Genomic DNA, 25,896 nt, shown 5'->3' on the forward strand with positions numbered 1-25,896 from the left:
TTTATATTAAAAAAAAAAGAGGGTTTCATAGCTCCAATAACATAAACACAATAGAAATACAAATGCATAGAAAATTAACACATTTTATTAAGAGAATACAAATTCAGTAGGATAGAATCAATCACTCCTTGGCAACTACAACTACTTGTTTCCCAACATTTCTGCCACTGAACAATCCTATCAGAGCTTCAGGGGCATTTTCCAGGCCTTCAGCTATGTCTTCAACGTACACAATCTTACCTTCTCGGATCATAGGCAGCACCTCATCAAGAAACTTTGAGTACTGGGCATAATAATCAAAAACCACAAATCCTTTGATGTGAATTCTCTTGAAAATAATGTTCATCAAATTGTGTACTCCCTCAGGCTGCTTAAGATTGTATTGTGAGATCATTCCACACACAGCTATGCGCCCATTGACTCTCATGTTTACGAGCACTGCATCAAGCATTTTGCCCCCCACGTTCTCAAAGTAGATGTCGATGCCTTCAGGAAAGTGCCTGTAGGCAAAGATCGATATTTTTAACTCTGATACAATGTTAAGTTACCATGTCGTAAAGCTTTAAAGTATGAAGTGATGGCAATGTGAATTGGAGTTGGAATTACCTTTTCAAAGCTCCATCCAAGTCATGCTCCTCTTTATAATTGAAAGCATCATCAAATCCAAACTTGTTCTTCAAAAGTTCAACCTAACATACAACGCCAAATTACAAATTAAAGTTCTAGTCAAAACACTTTCTCCCTTCTAATTAATCTTGATCAGTAATTACATATATAATTTCTTTAAAAAATTCTGGTATGTCATTAGAGTAACGTTACTCTTATCTGGATTCTGGACCATTCGATCACGATACAGTCAAATTTTGGATCATGATTAAAAAGTCAATATGTAAGGATACATCAAGGGTATTGTAAGTGGACCATAATATGCCACTTGCCACATGTTTTGCGTTTCAAAGTTTTCCAAGGAAAAGGAAAAAAGAGGCCAAACTTATGGTGCACAATGAGTGAAACCATAAAGTCAACAAGATAAGGTTTCTTTCACTTTTTTAAAACCCGAACCACACCGGTCGGTTAAATTGGGATCGGCAGCCTCTCCGGTTCAGTTTAGGTTTCGAGGGATTTATGATATTTTTTAATATTGTAGAGATAAATTTGTAATTTTCAAAAGTATTTTTGAAATATTCAAAAATTTAGGGATTAATAGTAATTTTTTTTTGAGAAGTTTGAAATTTTTAGAGCTAATTCACAATTTTGTAGGGTATTTTTGTAATATAAAAGAATTTAAGAAATTGCAATTTTAAAAAAAAAAAATTTGTTGTTGATGCCACTAATTCAACAGGTTAGACCGATCCACACATGACCTGTGAACCTTGTCGGGTGTCACAGCGGGTTGGGTTTTAAAACAATGGTCTCTTTTTGCCTATGACTGGATAATTGCTTGATCATTGTCAGATAAACTAAACATTGGCTTCTATTAAGTTAATTAATAACTACTTTGACTATCAGGCACCACCGGAATAATTGCCTTCTCCGACGCGGAACATGCGTCGGTAGATGGAAATCCTGTGTCACAACTTTGAAGCACAAAGCTTGTGCCAGAAAATCGTCGGGCCAGCCTTGTCAGGGACAACAGTCCCGCATGCAAGAATCACATAAAGTTAATGAAAGAATAAAGTAATCCAGTTAAAGTTGGTTCACCTTTTCTTTACTTCCAGCACTTCCAACAACATAACAACCCATCGACTTTGCAAATTGCCCCACAAGTTGACCAACTGCACCTGATGCTGCTGAAACATACACGTTTTCTCCTTTCTTAGGAGAACAAACCTCATAGAAACCAGCCCAAGCTGTCATTCCAGGCATTCCTGTTGCCAAAATCATCACACGAACAGTTAGAAATTGTGAGAAGAACCGTTGTCGATTGCTAAAATGAACAGCACTCACCAAGAATTCCTGTATAATAACTTAGGGGGACATCAGTGTGATGGATTTTGAAAAGGGATTCTGGTGATTTTATGAGGCTGTACTCTTCCCATCCTGTCATCCCCCAAACTAAGTCACCTTTGTTAAAATCCGGGTGCCCTGAATCCACAACTTTAGCCACTCCAAGTCCAGTTACTGGCTGCATCACCAAGAAAAGTTTATTAGATTCGAAGTTAAGCAATCTATCTTGATAAATAAAGCTACAAAAATCTTACAGAGCCAGGAGTTAACGAAGTGAAAACAGTGTCAGCTTGGACTTCTGTCATCAAAAGTCTCATGTATGGATCACAAGACAAGTAAAGATTCTTCACAAAACGATTTTGAGCCTCCGGCACCTTCAAGCTCAAGCTACTGGCGGGTGATATACATGTCTGATTCTTTGGGAAAACCAGATACGTAGTCTTTGAATATAACCTGCTTGTTGCTCACCACCTCTCTGCCACCACTTGCCATTGCTGAGCTCTCTTTTTTCTCTGAAAAATCAAATTCCTGAGCTTTTGAATTTATTAATTTACTTCTAGTTCTTCTCTGCAGAGGTTTAATTTGTCTGGCTGATATATCTTGTCTTGTCCGAGAATCTTTTTACAATTGAAAATCTGTAACACCGTGTATGATTGGATGGTTGCACACATGTCTAATTCACTAGATGTGAATTATTCTAGACACAAATTTTGATTTTGAATTATTTGATGACCAACGACACATCAAAACGAAAATTTTGAATTTGTGGAGCAGATTTTTTCTATTTAATGCAATTTACTTGTGTTATTCGTACCACATTTAGTTCAATCAACACACAGAAGTCCAGGATTAATCATGCACAGCAATATCTTGCATATCAATGGCTGGACCACACAGAAATAATGGTGCAAGGGAGAATTCTGTACACAAATTGCAGTCCTTGACTGATAAGGAACCACAAATATCTCTTGATAGATTATTATTATCATCGAAACAGTATTCAGCACAAGAGTTTGCAACTACTTATTTACAAAAGAAGGCTTAATTAAATCACTCCTTCGAGACTGCAACTACTTGTTTCCCAACATTGCGTCACTGAACAGTCCTACAAGAGCTGAGGGGCACCTTCGAGCCTTCAGCGATGTCTTCAACATAAACAACCTTCTTTTCTCGGACTAAGGGCAGAACCACATCCAAAAACTTCGCGTATTGGGGGAAAAATCGAAGGCCATTATTCCTTCCATGCGAATTCGCTTAACAACAATGTTCAACGTGTGTGTACACCCTCAGGCTGGTGAAGATTGTACTGTGAGATCATTCCACATGTGCAATTCGCCCTCGAAGCTCATGTTTAGAAGCACAGCATCAAGCATTTTCCCCCCTACATTCTCAAAGTAAATGTCAATGCCTTCAGGAAAGCACCTAGCAAAGAGGGAGAGAAAAAAAAAAAAAAAAATTAGCCTCAGTTGAAATTTTAAGTACAGAAAAGCACATCAAAATCCGCCCAACTCTGCTCAGCCCCTTCTGGCGCCTGAAGCTTCTGATATGCAGTGGTACTAACCTTTTCAAAGTTGCACCCAAGTCATGTTCCTCTTTATATTGAAAGCATCATCAAAACCAAACTTTCTTCAATAAATAACCTAACAAAGTAGTTAAAAAAAAAAAAAAAAAAAAGTGATATGAATTCGACTAATCTAATTTGTCGATCGACATTAAAACGTAAGAGTATAGGAATTGTTCAACTTTTGAGGTAGATTTGGCTCACTTTTCTTTACTTCCAGCACTTCCAAAACATAGCAACCCATCAACTTTGCAAATTGCCCAACAAGCTGACGCGACTGCACCTGATGCCGCCGAAATGAAACATTTCCTCTTTGGAGTACAAAGTCATAGAAACCGGCCCAAGCTGTAATGCCAGGCATACCTATGGAGAAGACGAAGACCAAAAAAATAAAAAAAAATTTAAAGATCATCAATATAACAACAAAACATAGCAATTTAGAAATCCAAGTTTAAATTCATCTACTTCTGGACCCCATTTGTGTCTATAATTGATAATGTACAGTCAAATGATGTAAATTTTATTTTGTTTTTTTCTGTTTTTGGTTATAAAGGTAGCTGGTATGTCAACATGCCCAAATTTGGCAACAATCCCGAAAGTTTTTGATTGAGAAAGAAAACATAACCCACCAAGGATTCCTGTGTTGTAGGACAAGGGAACATCAGCATGATCGATTTTGAAGAGCTCAGGGTTTTTGATGAGATTGTACTCTTCCAAATTTACCATTCCCAAACTAAGTCTTTCTTATAATTTGGATGCTGTTAGAGTCATGAAAGTGACTCTATTTTGGTGATAAAAACCCCCATGTGTGATAAATTGAAGTATATTGAGATAATTAAAGAATTATGAATTTTTTCACGAAAATCGCTTCTAATATTTTTCTTATGAATTTAACGTGTTTGGAATGATTTTTGAAAGTATGAGTGTGATATTAGGTTGTGGTTTATGGATTAAGGGTGTTTTGTCTCCTTTATGCTGTTTAGGGGGTAAATGTCAGTTTTAAGGGGTGATTTTGTCACTTTTCAGTTGTGAAGGGACTAAACTGATATTTTACATATTGTCTATAAAACAAAAGTGCAGATCGCGTTTTCGAGGGGGGGTGCCATATCTTTTCGGTGACCCTTCGTCTCCCTCCGACGACCCTTCGTCTTCTCCGGTGACGTTTCATCTCCCTCGTGCACGGTTCATCATATCCGTCAAAACCACGGCAAACCACACCGAGAACCACCAGCCGCGACGCCGCTTCGCCTTCACCACCGTGACTTTTCGTTTTCCAGCGAGATTTTGCCGTTTTCCGATGACGTTCCAGCTCCCCAAGGGTAGATCTTATTCCCACGGCCGGATCTACACTTCCTAGCTTCAGCAGCCGCGAAAACCGGGAATCTGTGATTTGGCCGCCGCGACTCTTCGTCTTCCAGGCCAGATCCTGCTCATTTCCGGGTGACTTCTCACCTCCCCAGGACCTGATCTGAACTCCCCATACCAGAGCTTTCCACGGTACCTTCGGATCCATTTCCGCCAACCGTTTTCTGCGACCGTCGGAAAATTAACGTTTTCCAGCGAACGCGGGTGTTCGTATTCTGGGCTGTCCGTTGGTTGTTTTCGGCCCTTCTTGCATCATATCGCTGTCGATTGCCTCCTCTTCGCCATGATCAGCTCCGTTTCCACGTTTCAGCCTCCATCACCACCCATGAGCGGCTGAGTTCCGGTTGTCCGTTACGGTGTAGGCGAGATCGAGATTAACTCCACTGATCTCCTCATCAGCTCTCGACTGTTGGATGAGCCCGAATGTTGGATATTTGGTTAAGTTTCTTGTATTCAGATTATATTTGTTTCGTTTCAGTTTGTTTGCGATACTTTAATATATTCGATACTCGACGTGTTGAATTGATAATGTCCATTGAACGTTTATTGATTATAAACTTTTGCATAATTGAATGTCGGTTTGGATTATAAATGTTGATTATGACTTTAAATTGCTTCAGTACTGATTGCAATCAAGTTGTAGTAGCGTTTAATATCATTCTACTAGGAATGCATTTATGTGTAATTAGTTGATTGGATGATACAAGTTAGTAAGTTGTACTTGTTAATGTTGTACCAACTAGTGGTGTTAAGGGTTAGCATTTTTTGGTAGTCAATGATAGTCTTAACCACGATCTGTAAAATAAGACGACGGGGAGACAGGATAGATTATGCCTAGATTGTCGGGAGATATTTCTATTGATTTGCCTAGCCTTGTAGGTTTAGGAAATTGAAGAGCGATGAGAGGAATTGGTGAGAGTTGGTTTGAGTCAAAGAACCGTAGCGACAACGCTTTAATATTGTGTTTTAGTTAACAATTATTTAATGCTTTTTAATTCCTGCAAGTAATTAGTTTTCCTTAGTTTTAATCAATCATTCCGCAATCTTTCTCGTTAACAAAATACATTAGGTCATTAGTCTTGCTCCCTGTGGATTCGATCTGCTTACCGGAAACGGTACTTAGGTTTAATTTTGGACCATGACGACCGGTCTAACAAAATTTTGGCGCCGTTGTCGGGAAGCAACGTGCTTTTGACTTGTGTGTATTTGGGTTTGTAAATACTTTAAGTTTAATTTTCTATGTTATTTAATTTTCATTAGGACATTTTCATTCGTGTTTGTTTATTTTGCAGGAAGATGCAATTGGGGAAACGTTGCAGTCTCAAAGTTTAGAGTGACCGATTGTGATATTTTCTAATCTTTTAGCTTTAGTTCTTTTTAGTTCTTGTTAATCGTTTGTGTGATGGTTGCATGTTTCGTGTTCATTTAGTTACATGTTGTATTAATTTTGCATATTTTGTTTATTCATAGGATTTAGTTTTGATTTAGTAATAATTTCTTTTTTTTGTTTGAGTTATTTAATGTTGATTGTGTGGATTATTTTTTTTTTAGGGTGTTTTCATATTTATATTTTCTATGTGTGGTTTTAAATTTGTTTTTTGTTCTTTTTCTTTTTCTTTTTCGTTAATTTTGATGTTGTGGTGTTGGTGGAACTTGGGTACACTTGTTGATGAATGCTGGTAGATAGTGTATCAACCAATTTAGTACCCTGGATTTGAAAATAGAAAGACAGTAAGATGGATGATAATCTATATCCCATGCACAACCATCTTGCTTTAGGATTCCTATCATAGGGCAGCCGCTAGGAATGGTGGCATTTATGAGGTTTCTCCTTTGGACATAGACTCCAAGTTGGAGCTTTAGCCTATCAATTTGACACGTTCATATCTATACATGGAAGCTTCTAGGCAACCACCTCCGGTAGGACAAGTCAGGATGTCTTTTTATTGCCTTCAGACCTTTTAACTGTTGAGTAAGCATTTGAGGAACCAGCTCCCTACTTGAGGAGCAAGGCAAGAGCAAGATGCACAAGTTTCCATAGACGGAATGATCGTATTCAAATACATTTGATAGTGAGTGGCATAACCATCCTAATTTTGCATGGAAGCAGAACAATCTAGAATGTCCATATATGCCATATAGTTCTTCCAATCAAAGGGCAATATTGGGGGACATGTATTCGGTCCAACCAACCGCCCAACCTAGGATCCCACCTCCGTCCAACAGCCCACTCACAAGCCCAGTCCACTGGAATCAATGATGGCTCAAATGCTCCAAACCATGCAAGAACCGAAAGATGACATGAATGCTAGGTCCATGACTAGAGCAGCAATATCAGATATACATTCCCATTCCCAATCTATTGTAAGCTAGAGACCCAAATTGGTCAATAGCTGAAGCGGTTTATAAGAGGAGGAATGCCATTTGCCGAAGTCAAGTTGTAGATATCCCAATGGTGACCTCACCAGATGGGGTGTCATGAACTAGCTAGGCTTGAGAGGGAATAATATATGCTGAGTTTGGAGAGAAAGAGAGCTTAGAGGGAAACCAAGCCGAGAGGAGTGAAAGGAACCACCATAGAGTTAGGTGTGCCAAGACATGAAAACGAGGAAGTTGGGGAAAAGAACTATCCCCTACATTTGACATGCCAATAAAACCTTGCCTCAATCCCTAGAGTCGATAATGATCCAACTTTAAGAAAACTACTAGGATGGAGGAAATGGTTGAGTTGTTTAGACAAGGGCTGATTGGTATTCCATTCTAGATGCATTAAGCTCTACCTGCCTATGCTAGTTCTTAAAAGACTTGTGCACATGGAAATGGCGTATTAAATTCAAAAAATGCTCTTGGGACTGAGTACCCTACTTGTTGCTGAATGGCGAGGGTTATGTAAGGCACCGCCAATGTTTCAACACCTTGAACTTCATGTTCGCATTTAGTCTGGCTGAAGACTTAAACTTAGGCTAGTGGGAGGCAACCCACTTTTTACATATGTTGTTATTGCTTTTTTGTTTTAGTTGTTTTTGTCTTTGCAGGAATTGCCATGTTTGGAAATTCAAACTAGTCCAAGGCTTCGCTTACGCATGCTCCACGAACTCCGTTGGTGACAACCATCATGTGTCCTCAGGTTGTATTCTCCACCTTATATGCTGTTATTGTTAGATTTCTGTTTCTCAAATATATTGGACGATTTTAATGTTTTTAATCATATGCCATTTGAGATCATTTGATGCTAAGTTGGGGAGGATGTTTGCGAGTGTGGGTCATTGAGGACAATGACATTTAAGTTGGGGAGGTGTTGATTGATGTTTATTTTTGGGAGTATGTTGTTGATCATATTTTTGGGAAGTGTTGCTGATGATGCTTTCGTGGAGATTGTGATATTTTTGAGAAGTATTGTTGATAATGCTTTTATGGAGATTGTGTGTTGAATGGATGTGCATCATATTTTTGTGGCATGATGATGTTGTGTTTTGTTGAAATATGTTGAATCGTACTCGTGTAAGTCCAAAAGTGGTTAAAGTGAAAAAAGTGAGTTATTTTAAAATTTTTCATGAATCATGCATAATCACCATTTTAGAAGCATGAGGTGCTAGTGAAAGGTTTTGTGAGGTTTTTGAAAATTGTTTGTTGCAACATGGTTTAAACATTGAACTATTGGTTCGTTTTGTGCTAGGTTTGTCCATAATTGTCGTTAGACACGTTTGTGTAAATGTCATGTGTTTTAGTGTTATGCAAGTCCCCACATATTTACATGCCCATGGAGCAAATTTTCGTTTTATCTGCGGTGTAAAGTGCTTAAATGTTGCTTGATGAGTTTGTTTTGATTTGTAGCCTAGTTGACTCGAGTGAGTACGCCCGAGGGGTGTTCTACACCTAACCCCTAAAGCTATCTAGCTTGGGAGCGGTTGGCCTAAAGCTCGTTACATGGGTCTCTTGAAAGCTTAATAAGTCATTATATAAATCATGGCTTTATAAGAAATAAAGAAATAAAGTCTTGACTTGTAGCCTAGTTGGTTTCGGGTGAGTAAGTTCGAGGAGTATTACACATAGTGCCCTATAGCCATCTGGTTTGGGAGTCATTGACCTAAAGCCCGTTACAGGACCTTCTAGAAAGCTTAAGAAGTTAAGACAAGAAAAAAAAAAAAAAAAAAGTGATGAATGAAAAGAAATTATTGTCAAAATTGTGTGGAAATGAGCATTATGTTGCGTGTACATAAGTTGGGGTTTTGCATGACATTTTAACATTGTGATATGAATATGAAATGTGTGTTTGAGAAGCTTGAATGGAGATAGGCAAATCTTCACAGAAACTTAGTTCTTTATTTAGGATTGTGTTATGTACTTGTTAGTTCAAATTCTTCACTTTACCTTTTGATGAATGTCTTGGTTGTTGAGATATGGTGTGTGTATGGTTTTGTGAGAATGTTGAAAGAGTTCTTTTAACTTTACTCGAGGACGAGCAAAGAGTAAGTGGGGAGTGTGTTAGAGTCATGAAAGTGACTCTATTTTGGTGATAAAAATATCCCATGTGTGATTAAATTGAAGTATATGAGATAATTAAAGAATTTATGAATTTATTCACGAAATACGTTCCTAATATTTTTCTTATGAATTTAACGTGTTTGGAATGATTTTTGAAAGTATATGAGTTGAATTAGGTTGTGGTTTATGGATTAAGGGTGATTTTGTCTCATTTATGCTGTTTAGGGGTAAAATGTCATGTTTAAGGGGCTGATTATTGTCACTTTTCAGTTGTGAGGGACTAAACTGATATTTTACATATTGTTCTATAAACAAAAGTGCAGAATCTCGTTTTCCCTGGGGGGCTGTATCATCTTTTCCGGCGACCCTTCGTCTCCTCCGAAGCCCTTCGTCTTCTTCGGCGACGGTTGTCTCCCTCGTGCACGGTTCATCATCATCCCGTCAAAACCACAGCAAACCACCACCGAGAACCACCACGCCGCGACGCTTCGCCTTCCACCACCGTGACTTTCGTCTTCCAGGCGAGATTTCGCGTTTTTTCCGGCGACGTTCCAGCTCCCCAAGGGTAGATCTTCATTCCCCGGACGGGATCTACACTTCCCTAGCTTCAGCCGCCGCGAAAACCGCGGATCCGTGATTTGGCCGTCGCGACTCTTGTCTTTCAGGCCAGATCATGCTCATTTCCGGCGACTTCTCACCTCCCCAGGACCTGAGTGAACTCCCCATCACCAAAGTTTTCCATCGTACTTCAGATCCCATTTCCGCCACCGTTTTCCGCAGACCGCCGAAAATTAACGTTTCCGGGAAACGGGCTGTTCGTATTCCGGGCTGTCCATTGGTTGTTTTCGGCCCTTCTTCACATCATATCGCTGTCGGTTACTCCTCTTCGCCATGATCAGCCCGTTTCCACTGTTTCAACCTGCATCACCACCATGAGCGGCTGAGTTCCCGGTTGTCCGTTACGGTGTAGGCGAGATCGAGATTGACTCCACTGATCCCTCATACGCTCTCGACTAGTTGGATGAGCCCAGAAGTTGGATATTTGGTAAGTTTCTTGTATTCAGATTTATTTGTTTGTTTCAGTTTGTTTGCGATACTTTAATATATTCTGATACTCGACGTGTTGAATTGATAAGTCCATTGAGAACGTTTATTGATATATAACTTTTTGCATAATTGAATGTCGGTTTGAGATTATTAAATGTTGATTATGACTTTAAATTGCTTCATACTGATTGCAATCAGTTGTAGTAGCGTTTAATATCATTTCTACTAGGAATGCATTTATTGTGTAATTAGTTGATTGGATGATACAAGTTAGTAGGTTGTACTTGTTAACGTGTACCAACTAGTGGTGTTTAAGGGTTAGCATTTTTCGGTTAGTCATGATAGTCTTTAACCAATCGATCTGTAACTACGACGCGGAAGACAGGATAGATTATGCCTAGATTGTTCGGGAGATATTTTATTGATTTGGCCTAGCTGTAGGTTTCGGAATTGAAGAGCGATGAGAGGAATGTGAGAGTTGGTCTGAGTAAACAACGAACCCGTAGCGACAACGCTTTTAATATTGTGTTTTAGTTAACAATTTATTTATGCTTTTAATTCCTGCAAGTAATTAGTTCCTTAGTTTTAATCAATCATTCCGCCAATTTCTCTTTCGTTAATTCAAAAAACATTAGGTCATTAGTCTTGCTCCCTGTGGATTCGATCCTGTTTACCGCTAACTACGGTACTTAGGTTTAATTTTGTGACGTAACGACCGGTCTAACAGATGCCCTGAATCCACAACTTTAGCCACTCCAAACCATCCAAGGCTGCCATTAAAATACATCATCTCATCATTTTCCAGTAACGAAGCACAACTTTATCCGATCTTCATTCAACAAAAAACAACAAACAAAGAAGGATTTAAAGCAAAATGCTTACAGACCAGGAGGGAAGGGAATGAACTCAGGATCGTCACTAAACGATCAGTAGGCTTCATGCGGTTCCTCATGTAAGGAGCACAAGTAAAGAATCTTAACAACAACTGCATTCGAACCTTCTTCTACTTTCAATGATATAGAACTTGTTTTCACCTCCATATCTGATTCTTTTGGAAACCCTTGAACAAAGTTCTTGAATACCACTTGCTTGTTGCTTATCACTTCACCTCCACTCGCCATTATTGCTTTCTCTCTACTGAGATATTTTCTTTTCTTTGCTTTTCCTTGAGTCTATCTATAAGTATAACTTAGCTGTATATATAGTTAGTTGCATGGCTGTTGTACATTTTATTTTCTTTTCTTGTTTTGTGTTTCTGGTGTGCATTTACAGGATTTGACTCGGACTCGGTGCTCAGTGAGTCAGCAAAATATTTATTTTATTTGTGTTGCCAGAGATATTTTTGGTAAGTGTCGTGGCAAAATATTTTGGGTGTTTCGAGGTGAAATAAATTTTACTTGGTCCCCCATAGGTTCCAATCATGCCACTAATACACCACTCCTGACTGGTTAAATTAAACAATAATTTATTCCACTCGCCATTGTTGCTTTCTTTCATCTGAATATTTTCTTTTCTTTTCCTAGGAGTCAGCAATGACGATCCTGTGAGAGGAATGTTCTATTCTAAATTATTTATTTATTGTATTTTGCAGGCGGTGGATCATTGCCAAGAAATATTTTTGGAAGTGTTGTAGAAAACTATTCTTGATTTTTTGTGGGGTTCCCCAGAGGTTTCGAAATACACACTTCACTCCCTTGTTGTCGTCATTGTTGATATTCTGAACCTCAGGAGCGAAGGTGAAAGTGAAACTACGTCAAGTTGATTATTTAACTCAATCATTTGGCTAATACATTACTCTTGATCCGTTAAATTAAACAATAAAATATTAAATTTGTTACAACATAAATACAAAAGGGTAGTTCAGAAGCTTTGACTTTTAGTTTCAAAAATACATTTAAATTTGTTATTTGAGGATGACAATTGAGAAAATCAACTTCTACTGAATGTAGATGGATACACATACAGACTCAGTTCAGGCTAATTCAGAATATATTTACCATCTTCTTCATCATCCCACTAAATTAATAAAGTTTATGAATCGGACGTTAAGAGATAGTTGAGATTATTAACTGGCAAAAGATATTTTCTGCCCATGTCATCTTTGATTAATTAATTCTGACCAAAGATTGCAGAGTTTTCTTCCTGCTTTCTAGGTCACAAATTATGGGATCTTCTTCTCTCAGATATTAGTTAATTAATATCTGATAGGAATTTGTATAAACATCAAATATCGTCATCTTGTAAGGATACATATGCATGGTTATTAATGCAACATCAAATATCAACACTATGACATATACACCCTATCTTGATTGGTATAAGCTCAAAAAACTTGTTCGATTAGTTTTGATATATATTTGCTAGATCTCAGAATATGATAATATTACATCTATATATTCACATTTATAATAGAGATACTTGAGATAAATTTTAAGAACTTAAAACATAAGATTCATTAGTTAAAACACTTTTTTAATTATTATTAATTTATTATTATTACGCTGAATAGTTTGATCTTTTGAGAGAAAAATCGGGTGATAACCATTAATTCTTCTCCTCCGAGCTGCAAGGAAATATTAATGAAGCATGTTGCGTTTATATTAGCCATTAGCAAGTTATGAATCATATCAACACACATGAAATGTAATCGCTTCCAAATTCATGCATGCATCAAAGATTATTCGATCGATTTAGAGATATTGTTCAATGCGATCAACCACTAGGTATTGTCATATATGTCAACACCAAAGAACTATTTTTTTTTCTTTTTAGATCTCCCCGATGAGTTTAATCATACATACACTTTGAAAGCTTGCATATGATTTCTTAAAAATAAAAATTAAAAAAAAAAAAAATTAGCCTCAGTTGAAATTTAAGTACGAAAAACACATCAAAATCCGCCCAACTCTGCCTCTCCTCAGCCCTTCTGGCGCCTGAAGCTTCTGATTATGCAGTGTTACTAACCTTTTCAAAGTTGCACCAAGTCATGTTCCTCTTTATAATTGAAAGCATCATCAAAACCAAACTTGTTCTTCAATAAATCAACCTAACAAAGTAGTAAAAAAAAAATGATATGAATTCGACTAATCTTAATTTGTCGACTTGACACTAAAACGTAAGAGTAAAGGAATTGTTCAACTTTTTGAGGTAGATTTGGCTCACTTTTTCTTTACTTCCAGCACTTCCAACACATAGCAACCCATCAACTTTGCAAATTGCCCAAAGCTGACCGACTGCACCTGATGCCGCCGAAATGAAACTTTTTTCTCCCTGTCTTTGGAGTCAAAGTTCATAGAAACCGGCCCAAGCTGTAATGCCAGGCATACCTATGGGAAACAAAGACCAAAAGAATAAAAAAAATTTCAAATCATCAATATAACACAAAACATAGATTCAAATCCAAGTTTAAATTCATCTACTTCTGGACCCCATTTGTGTCTATAATTGATAATGTACAGTCAAACTGATGTAAAATTTTGTTTTTTTTTCTGTTTTTGGTATATAAAGGTAGCCTGGTATGTCAACAGCCCAAATTTGGCAACAATCCCGAAAGTTTTTTGATTGAGAAAGAAACCATTAACCCACCAAGAATTCCTGTGTTATAGGACAAGGGAACATCACATGATCGATTTTGAAGAGCTCAGGTTTTTTGATGATTGTACTCTTCCCAATTTACCATTCCCCAAACCAAGTCTCCTTTCTTATAATTTGGATGCCCTGAATCCACAACTTATCACTCCAAATCCATCCAATGGCTGCCATTAAAATACATCATCTCATCATTTTCCCAGTACCAAGCACAACTTTATCCATCATTCATTCAACAAAAACAACAAACAAAGAAGTATTTAAAGCAAAATGCTTACAGACGGAGTGAAGGAATGAACTCAGGATCGTCACTAAACGATCAGTAGGCTTCATGCGGTTCCTCATGTAAGGATCACAAGACAGTCAGCTGGTGATTTTATGAGGCTGTACTCTTCCCATCCTGTCATCCCCCAAACTAAGTCACCTTTGTTAAAATCCGGGTGCCCTGAATCCACAACTTTAGCCACTCCAAGTCCAGTTACTGGCTGCATCACATCACCAAGAAAAGTTTATTAGATTCGAAGTTAAGCAATCTATCTTGATAAATACCGCGTAATTGTACTAAAAGCTACAAAAAATCTTACAGAGCCAGGAGTTAACGAAGTGAAAACAGTGTTAGCTTGGACTTCTGTCATCAAAAGTCTCATGTATGGATCACAAGACAAGTAAAGATTCTTCACAAGAACTGATTTTGAGCCTTCCGGCACCTTCAAGCTCAAGCTACTGGCGGTGATATACATGTCTGATTCTTTGGGAAAACCAGATACGTAGTCTTTGAATATAACCTGCTTGTTGCTCACCACCTCTCTGCCACCACTTGCCATTGCTGAGCTCTCTTTTTTCTCTAGAAAAATCAAATTCCTGAGCTTTTGAATTTATTAATTTACTTCTAGTTCTTCTCTGCAGAGGTTTAATTTGTCTGGCTGATATATCTTGTCTTGTCCGAGAATCTTTTCTACAATTGAAAATCTGTAACACCTGTGTATGATTGGATGGTTGCACACGTGTCTAATTCACTAGAATGTGAATTATTCTAGACACAAATTTTGAATTTTGAATTATTTGATGACCAACGACACATCAAAACGAAAATTTTGAATTTGTGGAGCAGATTTTTTTTCTATTTAATGGAATTTACTTGTGTTATTCGTACCACATTTAGTTCAATCAACACACAGAAGTCCAGGATTAATCATGCACAGCAATATCTTGCCATATCAATGGCTGGACCACACAGAAATAATGGTGCAAGGGAGAATTCTGTACACAAATTGCACTGTCCTTGACTGATAAGGAACCACAAATATCTATTGATAGATTATTATTATCATCGAAACAGTATTCAGCACAAGAGTTTGCAACTACTTATTTTACAAAAGAAGGCTTAATTAAATCACTCCTTCGAGACTGCAACTACTTGTTTCCCAACATTGCGTCCACTGAACAGTCCTACAAGAGCTGCAGGGGCACCTTCGAGGCCTTCAGCGATGTCTTCAACATAAACAACCTTCTTTTCTCGGACTAAGGGCAGAACCACATCCAAAAACTTCGCGTATTGGGGGAAATAATCGAAGGCCATTATTCCTTCCATGCGAATTCGCTTAACAACAATGTTCAACGTGTTGTGTACACCCTCAGGCTGGTGAAGATTGTACTGTGAGATCATTCCACATGCTGCAATTCGCCCTCGAAGCTCATGTTTAGAAGCACAGCATCAAGCATTTTCCCCCCTACATTCTCAAAGTAAATGTCAATGCCTTCAGGAAAGCACCTAGCAAAGAGGGGAGAAAAAAAAAAAAAAAAATTTAGCCTCATTAAATTTTAAGTACAGAACACTCAAAATCCGCCCAACTCTGCCTCAGCCCCTTCTGGCGCCTGAAGCTTCTAGATTCAGTGTACTAACCTTTTCAAAGTTGCACCCGTCATGTTCCTCTTTATAATTGAAAGCATCATCAAAACCAAACTTTTTCTTCAATAAATCAACCTAACAAAGTAGTTAAAAAAAAAAAAAAAAAGTTGATATGAATTCGACTAATCTTTTTGTCGACTGACATTAAAACGTAAGTATAGGAATTGTTCAACTTTTGAGGTAGATTTGGCTCCCTTTTTCTTTACTTCCAGCTACTCCACAACATAGCAACCCATCAACTTTGCAAATTCCCAACAAGCTGACCGACTGCCCCTGATGCCGCCGAAATGATACATTTTCTCCTGTCTTGGAGTCCAAAGTTCATAGAAACCGGCCCAAGCTGTATGCCAGGCATACCTATGGAAGACAAGACCAAAAAAAAAAAAAAAAAATTTCAAAGATCATCAATACATAACAACAAAACATAGCAATTTAGAATCAAGTTTTAAATTCATCTACTTCTGGACCCCTTTGTTATATTGATATGTACAGTCAACTGATGTAATTTTTATTTGTTTTTTTCTGTTTTTGGTTTATAAGGTAGCCTGGTATGTCAACATGCCCAAATTTGGCAACAATCCCGAAAGTTTTTTGATTGAGAAAGAAAACATTAACCCCCCAAGGATTCCTGTGTTGTAGGACAGGAAACATCACAGTGAGATTTGAAGAGCTCAGGGTTTTTGATGAGATTGTACTCTTCCAAATTTACCATTCCCCAAACTAAGTCTCCTTTCTTATAATTTGGATGCTGTTAGAGTCATGAAAGTGACTCTATTTTGGTGATAAAAATACCCCATGTGTGATTAAATTGAAGTATATTGAGATAATTAAAGAATTTATGAATTTATTCACAAATCGCTTCCTAATATTTTTCTTATATTTAACTGTTTTGAATGATTTTGAAAGTATATGGTATATTAGGTTGTGGTTTATGGATTAAGGGTGATTTTGTCTCATTTATGCTGTTTAGGGGGTAAAATGTCATGTTTTAAGGGGCTGATTTTGTCACTTTTCAGTTGTGAAGGACTAAACTGATATTTTACATATTGTTCTATAAACAAAGTGCAGATCGCGTTTTCGAGGGGGGGCGTTCCCATCTTTTCCGGTGACCCTTTCGTCTCCCTCCGACGACCTTCGTCTTCTCCGGTGCGTTTCATCTCCCTCGTGCACGGTTCATCATCATCCCGTCAAACCACGGCAAACCACCACCGGAACCACCACGCCGCGACCTTCGCCTTCCACCACCGTGACTTTTCGTTTTCCAGCGAGATTTGCCGTTTTCCGATGACGTTCCAGCTCCCCAAGGTAGATCTTCATTCCCCCACGCCGGATCTACACTTCCCTAGCTTCAGCAGCCGCGAAAACCGCCGGAATCTGTGATTTGCCGCCGCGACTCTTCGTCTTCGCCAAGATCCTGCTCATTTCCGGTGACTTCTCACCTCCCCAGGACCTGATCTGAACTCCCCATCACCAGAGCTTTCCATCGGTACCTTCGATCCCATTTCCGCCACCGTTTTCTGCAGACCCTCGGAAAATTAACGTTTTCCACGAACGCGCGGCTGTTCGTATCTGGGCTGTCCGTTGGTTGTTTTCGCCCTTCTTCGCATCATATCGCTGTCGATTGCCTCCTCTTCGCCATGATCAGCTCGTTTCCCCTGTTTAGCCTCCCATCACCACCAGAGGCTGAGTTCCCGGTTGTCCGTTACGGTGTAGCGAGATCGAGATTAACTCCACTGATCTCCTCATCACTCTCGACTAGTTGATGAGCCCAGAATGTTGGATATTTGTTAGTTTCTTGTATTCAGATTATATTTGTTTTTCGTTCAGTTTGTTGCGATACTTTAATATTATTCTGATACTCGACGTGTTGAATTGATAATGTCCATTGAGAACGTTTATTGATATATAACTTTTTGCATATTGAATGTCGGTTTGAGATTATAAATGTTGATTATGACTTTAAATTGCTTCAGTACTGATTGCAATCAAGTTGTAGTAGCGTTTAATATCATTTCTACTAGGAATGCATTTATTGTGTAATTAGTTGATTGGATGATACAAGTTAGTAGGTGTACTTGTTAATGTGTACCAACTGGTGTGTTTAAGGGTTTAGCATTTTTTGGTTAGTCAATGATACTTTAACCAATCGATCTGTAACTAAGACGACGGGGAGACAGGTAGATTATGCCTAGATTGTCGGAGATATTTCTATTGATTTGCCTAGCCTTGTAGGTTTAGGAAATTGAAGAGCGATGAGAGGAATTGTGAGAGTTGGTCTTGAGTCAAACCGACCCGTAGCGACAACGCTTTTAATATTGTGTTTTAGTTAACAATTTATTTAATGCTTTTAATTTCCTGCAAGTAATTAGTTTCCTTAGTTTTAATCAATCATTCCCCAATTTCTCTTTCGTTAACTCAAAATACATTAGGTCATTAGTCTTGCTCCCTGTGGTTCGATCCTGCTTACCGCTAACTACGGTACTTAGGTTTAATTTGTGACCATGACGACCGTCTAACAAAATTTTGGCGCCGTTGTCGGAAGCAACGTGCTTTTGACTTTGTGTGTATTGGGTTTGTAAATACTTAAGTAATTTTTCTATGTTATTTAATTTCATTAGGACATTTTCATTCGTGTTTGTTTTTATTTTGCAGGAAGATCGCAATTGGGAAACGTTGCAGTCTCAAGTTTAAGCGTGACCCGATTGTGATATTTTCTAATCTTTTTAGCTTTAGTTCTTTTTAGTTCTTGTTAATCGTTTGTGTGATGTTTGCATGTTTCGTGTTCATTTAGTTTACATGTTTGTATTAATTTTGCATATTTTGTTTTTATTCATAGGATTTATTTTTTGATTTAGTATAATTTCTTTTGTTTGACTGTTTATTTTAATTGTTGATTGTGTGGATTATTTTTTTTTTAGGGTGTTTTCTATTTAGCTTTATTTTCTTTATGTGTGGTTTTTAAATTTGTTTTTTGTTCTTTTTCTTTTCTTTTTCGTTTAATTTTGATGTTGTGGTTGTTGGTGGAACCTTGGGTACACTTGTTGATGATGCTTGGTAGATAGTCGTATCAACCAATTTTAGTACCCTTGGATTTGAAAATAGAAGCACGTAGATGATGAAATCTATATCCCATGCACAACCATCTTGCTTCTAGGATTCCTATCATAGGGCAGCCGCCTAGGATATGTGCATTTATGAGGTTTCTCCTTTGGACGATATAGACTCCAAGTTGGAGTCTTTAGCCTATCAATTTGACACGTTCATATCTATACATGGGCAAGCTTCTAGGCACACCCCTCCCGGTAGGACAGTCGAGTCTTTTTTATGCCTTCAGACCTTTTAACTGTTGAGTACGCATTTGAGGAACCAGCTCCCTTCACTTTTGAGGAGCAGTGCAAGAGCACAGGTTTCCATAGACGGAATGATCCGTATTCAAATACATTTGATAGTGAGTGGCATAACCATCCTATTTTTTGCATGGAACAGGAACAATCTCAGAATGTCTCCCATAATTGCCATAAGTTCTTCCAATCAACAGGGCAATTATTGGGACATGTATTCGGTCCAACCAACCCCCAACCTAGGACCCCACCTCCCGTCCAACAGCCCACTCACAACCCAGTCCACTGGAATCAATGATGGCTCAAATGCTCCAAACCATGCAAGAACAAGATGACATGAATGCTAGGTTCAATGACTTAGAGCAGCATTATCAGATATTACATTCCCATTCCCAATCTTTAGAGCTAAGACCCCAATTGGTCAAATAGCTGAAGCGGTTTATAAGAGAGAGGAATGCCATTTGCCGAGTCAAGTTGTAGATAATCCCAATGGTGCACCTCACCAATGGGGTTGTCATGAACTAGCTAGGCTTGAGAGGGAATTATATGCTGAGTTTGGAGAGAAAGAGAGCTTAGAGGGAAACCAAGCCGAAGGAGTGAAAGAGAACCAACCTAAGAGTTAGGTGTGCCAAGACTGAAAACGAGGAAGTTGGGAGAAAGAAACTATCCCCTACATTTGACATGCCATAAAACCTTGTCCTCAATCCCTAGAGTCGAATAATGCATCCAACTTTAGAAAACTACTAGGATGGAGAAATGGTTGAGTTTTTTAGACAAGGGCTGATTGGTATTCCACTTCTAGATGCCATTAAGCTCATACCTGCCTATGCTAAGTTCTTAAAAGACTTTTGCACATGGAAATGGCGTATTAAATTCAAAAATGCCTTCTTGGACCTCATGATACCCTCTTGTTGCTGAATGGCGAGGGTCATGTAAGGCACCGCCAATGTTTCAACCACCTTGAACTTCATGTTCGCATTTGTCTGGCTGAAGACTTTAAACTTAGCGCTAGTGGGAGGCAACCCACCTTTTTACATATGTGGTTATTGCTTTTTTGTTTTAGTTGTTTTTGTCTTTGCAGGAATTGCCATGTTTGGAAATTCATTAACTAGTCCAAGGCTTCGCTTACGCATGCTCCACGAACTCCGTTGGTGACAACCCATCATTGTTCCTCAGTTTGTATCTCTCCACCTTATATGCTGTTATTGTTAGATTTCTTGTTTCTCAAATATATTGGACGATTTTAATGTTTTTAATCATATTGCCATTTGAGATCATTTGATGCTAAGTTGGGGAGGATGTTTGCAGGTGGGGTCATTGAGGACAATGACATTTTAAGTTGGGGAGTGTTGATTGATGTTTATTTTTGTGGAGTATGTTGTTGATCATATTTTTGGGAAGTGTTGCTGATGATGCTTTCGTGGAGATTGTGTATTTTTGAGAAGTATTTGTTGATAATGCTTTTTGAGATTGTGTTTGAATGGATGTGCATCATATTTTTGTGGCATGATGATGTTGTGTTTTGTTGAAAATATGTTGAATCGTACTCGTGTAAGTCCAAAAGTGGTTAAAGTGAACTAAAGTGAGTTATTTTTAAAATTTTTCATGATTCATGCATAATCACCATTTTAGAAGCAATTGGTGCTAGTTGAAAGTTTTGTGAGGTTTTTGAAAATTGTTTGTTGCAACATGGTTTTAAACATTGAACTATTGGTTCTGTTTTGTGCTAGGTTTGTCCATAATTGTCGTTAGACACTGTTTTGTGTAAATGTCATGTGTTTTAGTGTTTATGCAGTCTCCCACATATTTTACATGCCCATGGAGCAAATTTTCGTTTATTATCTTGCGTGTGTTAAAAGTGCTTAAATTTGCTTGATGATTTGGTTTTGATTTGTAGCCTAGTTACTCGAGTGAGTACGCCCGAGGGTGTTCTACACCTAATCCCCTAAAGCTATCTAGCTTGGGAGCGTTTGGCCTAAAGCTCGTTACATGGGTCCTCTTGAAAGCTTATAAGTCATTATATAAATCATGAGCTTTATAAGAAATAAAGAAATAAGTCTTGACTTGTAGCCTAGTTGGTTCGGTGAGTAAGTTCGAGGAGTATTCTACACATAGTGCCCTATAGCCATCTGTTTTGGGAGTCATTGACCTAAAGCCCGTTACACGACCTTCTAGAAAGCTTAAGAAGTTAAGACAAGAAAAAAAAAAAAAAAAGTGATGAATGAAAAAGAAATTTATGTCAAAATCTTGTGTGGAAAATGAGCATTATGTTGCGTGTACATAATTTGGGGAGTTTTGCATGACATTTAACATTGTGATGAATATGAAATGTGTTTTGGAAGCTTGAATGGAGATAGGCAAATCTTCACAAAAACTTTAGTTCTTTATTTAGGATTGTGTTATGTACTTGTTTGTTCAAATTCTTCACTTTACCTTTTGATGAATGTCTTGGTTGTTGATAATATTTTGTGTATGGTTTTGTGAGAATGTTGAAGAGTTCTTTTAACTTTACTCGAGGACGAGCAAAGAGTAAGTTGGGGAGTGTGTTGAGTCAGAAAGTGACTCTATTTTGGTGATAAAATATCCCATGTGTGATTAAATTGAAGTATATGGAGATAATTAAAGATTTATGAATTTATTCACGAAATCGCTTCCTAATATTTTTCTTATGAATTTAACGTGTTTGGAATGATTTTTGAAAGTATATGAGTTGATATTAGGTTGTGGTTTATGGATTAAGGGTGATTTTGTCTCATTTATGCTGTTTAGGGGGTAAATGTCATGTTTTAAGGGGCTGATTTTGTCACTTTTCAGTTGTGAAGGGACTAAACTGATATTTTACATATTGTTCATAAACAAAAGTGCAGATCTCGTTTTCCCTGGGGGGTGTTCATCATCTTTTCCGGCGACCCTTCTTCTCCCTCCGACGACCCTTCGTCTTCTTCGGCGACGTTTCGTCTCCCTCGTGCACGGTTCATCATCATCCCGTCAAAACCACAGCAAACCACCACCGAGAACCACCACGCCGCGACGCTTCGCCTTCCACCACCGTGACTTTTCGTCTTCCAGGCGAGATTTCGCCGTTTTTCCGGCGACGTTCCAGCTCCCCAAGGGTAGATCTTCATTCCCCACGGCCGGATCTACACTTCCCTACTTCAGCCGCCGCGAAAACCGCCGGAATCCGTGATTTGCCGTCGCGACTCTTCGTCTTTCAGGCCAGATCCTGCTCATTTCCGGCGACTTCTCACCTCCCCAGGACCTGAGCTGAACTCCCCATCACCAAAGTTTTCCATCGGTACCTTCAGATCCCATTTCCCCACCGTTTTCCGCAGACCCCGCCGAAAATTAACGTTTTCCGGCGAACCGGGCTGTTCGTTATTCCGGGCTGTCCATTGGTTGTTTTCGGCCCTTCTTCACATCATATCGCTGTCGTTTACCTCCTCTTCGCCATGATCAGCTCCGTTTCCACTGTTTTCAACCTCCGTCATCACCACCATGACGGCTGGTTCCCGTGTTTCCGTTACGGTGTAGGCGATACGGAATTGACTCCACTGATCTCCTCATCAGCTCTCGACTATTGGATGAGCCCAGAATGTTGGATATTTGGTTAAGTTTTCTTGTATTCAGATTATATTTGTTTTCGTTTCAGTTTGTTTGCGATACTTTATATTATTCTGATCCTCGACGTGTTGAATTGATAATGTCCATTGAGAACGTTTATTGATATATAACTTTTTGCATAATTGAATGTCGGTTTGAGATTATTAAATGTTGATTATGACTTTAATTGCTTCAGTACTGATTGCAATCAAGTTGTAGTAGCGTTTAATATCATTTCTACTAGGAATGCATTTATTGTGTAATTAGTTGATTGGATGATACAAGTTGTAGGTTGTACTTGTTAACGTTGTACCAACTAGTGGTGTTTAAGGGTTTAGCATTTTTCGGTTAGTCAATGATAGTCTTTAACCAATCGATCTGTAACTAAGACGACGGGAAGACAGGATAGATTATGCCTAGATTGTCGGAGATATTTCTATTGATTTGCCTAGCCTTGTAGGTTTCGGAAATTGAAGAGCGATGGAGGAATTGTGAGAGTTGGTCTTGAGTCAAACCGAACCGTACGACAACGCTTTTAATATTGTGTTTTAGTTAACAATTTATTTAATGCTTTTTATTTCCTGCAAGTATTATTTTCCTTAGTTTTAATCAATCATTCCGCCAATTCTCTTTCGTTAATTCAAAAATACATTAGGTCATTAGTCTTGCTCCCTGTGATTCGATCCTGTTTACCGCTAACTACGGTACTTAGGTTTAATTTTGTGACCGTAACGACCGGTCTAACAGATGCCCTGAATCCACACTTCCACTCCAAATCCATCCAATGGCTGCCATTAAAATACATCATCTCATCATTTTCCCTAACGAGACAACTTTATCCGATCATTCATTCAACAAAAACAAACAAAACAAAGAAGTATTTAAAGCAAAATGCTTACAGAGCCAGGAGTGAAGGGAATGAACTCAGGATCGTCACTAAAACGATCAGTAGGCTTCATGCGGTTCCTCATGTAAGGATCACAAGTAAAGAATCTTAACAACAACTGCATTCGAACCTTCTTCTACTTTCAATGATATAGAACTTGTTTTCACCTCCATATCTGATTCTTTTGGAAACCCTTGAACAAAGTTCTTGAATACCACTTGCTTGTTGCTTATCACTTCACCTCCACTCGCCATTATTGCTTTCTCTCTACTGAGATATTTTCTTTTCTTTGCTTTTCCTTGAGTCTATCTATAAGTATAACTTAGCTGTATATATAGTTAGTTGCATGGCTGTTGTACATTTTATTTTCTTTTCTTGTTTTGTGTTTCTGGTGTGCATTTACAGGATTTGACTCGGACTCGGTGCTCAGTGAGTCAGCAAAATATTTATTTTATTTATGTTGCCAGAGATATTTTTGGTAAGTGTCGTGGCAAAATATTTTGGGTGTTTCGAGGTGAAATAAATTTTACTTGGTCCCCCATAGGTTCCAATCATGCCACTAATACACCACTCCTGACTGGTTAAATTAAACAATAATTTATTCCACTCGCCATTGTTGCTTTCTTTCATCTGAATATTTTCTTTTCTTTTCCTAGGAGTCGGCAATGACGATCCTGTGAGAGGAATGTTCTATTCTAAATTATTTATTTATTGTATTTTGCAGGTGGTGGATCATTGCCAAGAAATATTTTTGGAAGTGTTGTAGAAAACTATTCTTGATTTTTTGTGGGGTTCCCCATAGGTTTCGAAATACACACTTCACTCCCTTGTTGTCGTCGTCGTTGATATTCTGAACCTCAGAAGCGAAGGTGAAAGCGAAACTACGTCAAGTTGATTATTTAACTGAATCATTTGGCTAATACATTACTCTTGATCCGTTAAATTAAACAATAAAATATTAAATTTGTTACAACATAAATACAAAAGGGTAGTTCAGAAGCTTTGACTTTTAGTTTCAAAAATACATTTAAATTTGTTATTTGAGGATGACAATTGAGAAAATCAACTTCTACTGAATGTAGATGGATACACATACAGACTCAGTTTAGGCTAATTCAGAATATATTTACCATCTTCTTCATCATCCCACTAAATTAATAAAGTTTATGAATCGGACGTTAAGAGATAGTTGAGATTATTAACTGGCAAAAGATATTTTCTGCCCATGTCATCTTTGATTAATTAATTCTGACCAAAGATTGCAGAGTTTTCTTCCTGCTTTCTAGGTCACAAAATATGGGATCTTCTTCTCTCAGATATTAGTTAATTAATATCTGATAGGAATGTGTATAAACATCAAATATCGTCATCTTGTAAGGATACATATGCATGGTTATTAATGCAACATCAAATATCAACACTATGACATATACACCCTATCTTGATTGGTATAAGCTCAAAAAACTTGTTCGATTAGTTTTGATATATATTTGCTAGATCTCAGAATATGATAATATTACATCTATATATTCACATTTATAATAGAGATACTTGAGATAAATTTTAAGAACTTAAAACATAAGATTCATTAGTTAAAACACTTTTTTAATTATTATTAATTTATTATTATTACGCTGAATAGTTTGATCTTTTGAGAGAAAAATCGGGTGATAACCATTAATTCTTCTCCTCCGAGCTGCAAGGAAATATTAATGAAGCATGTTGCGTTTATATTAGCTATTAGCAAGTTATGAATCATATCAACACACATGAAATGTAATCGCTTCCAAATTCATGCATGCATCAAAGATTATTCGATCGATTTAGAGATATTGTTCAATGCGATCAACCACTAGGTATTGTCATATATGTCAACACCAAAGAACTATTTTTTTTTTCTTTTTAGATCTCCCCGATGAGTTTAATCATACATACACTTTGAAAGCTTGCATATGATTTCTTAAAAATAAAAATTATTGTATGGAGTACTAATATTTCTAAGAAGTATATCAGTTATCAAATGAAGTTTCTATAACGTCTTACAATTCTAGATTTTAGTGTGGGCACCGCTAAAATTAATCTGTTCATTAATCTGTTCGCTTGAATCATGTTAGAAGTTATTCCATTTGCTTTATTAAGTTTGAATTATTAAGAGTTTCAAATTCAA

General features: G+C 37.8%; 3 pseudogenes; all 3 read right to left on the minus strand.

Moving 5' to 3' along the window:
* Nucleotides 1-5: 5 nt before the first annotated feature.
* LOC116116578 lies at nucleotides 6-2,449 on the minus strand (annotated as a pseudogene).
* Nucleotides 2,450-2,997: 548 nt separating this feature from the next.
* On the minus strand, nucleotides 2,998-15,067 carry LOC116116579 (annotated as a pseudogene).
* Nucleotides 15,068-15,328: 261 nt separating this feature from the next.
* On the minus strand, nucleotides 15,329-24,006 carry LOC116116580 (annotated as a pseudogene).
* Nucleotides 24,007-25,896: the final 1,890 nt, after the last annotated feature.

The sequence above is a fragment of the Pistacia vera genome, unplaced genomic scaffold (genome assembly GCF_008641045.1).
Source record: "Pistacia vera cultivar Batoury unplaced genomic scaffold, PisVer_v2 Contig78, whole genome shotgun sequence".
Taxonomy (NCBI): Eukaryota; Viridiplantae; Streptophyta; class Magnoliopsida; order Sapindales; family Anacardiaceae; genus Pistacia; species Pistacia vera.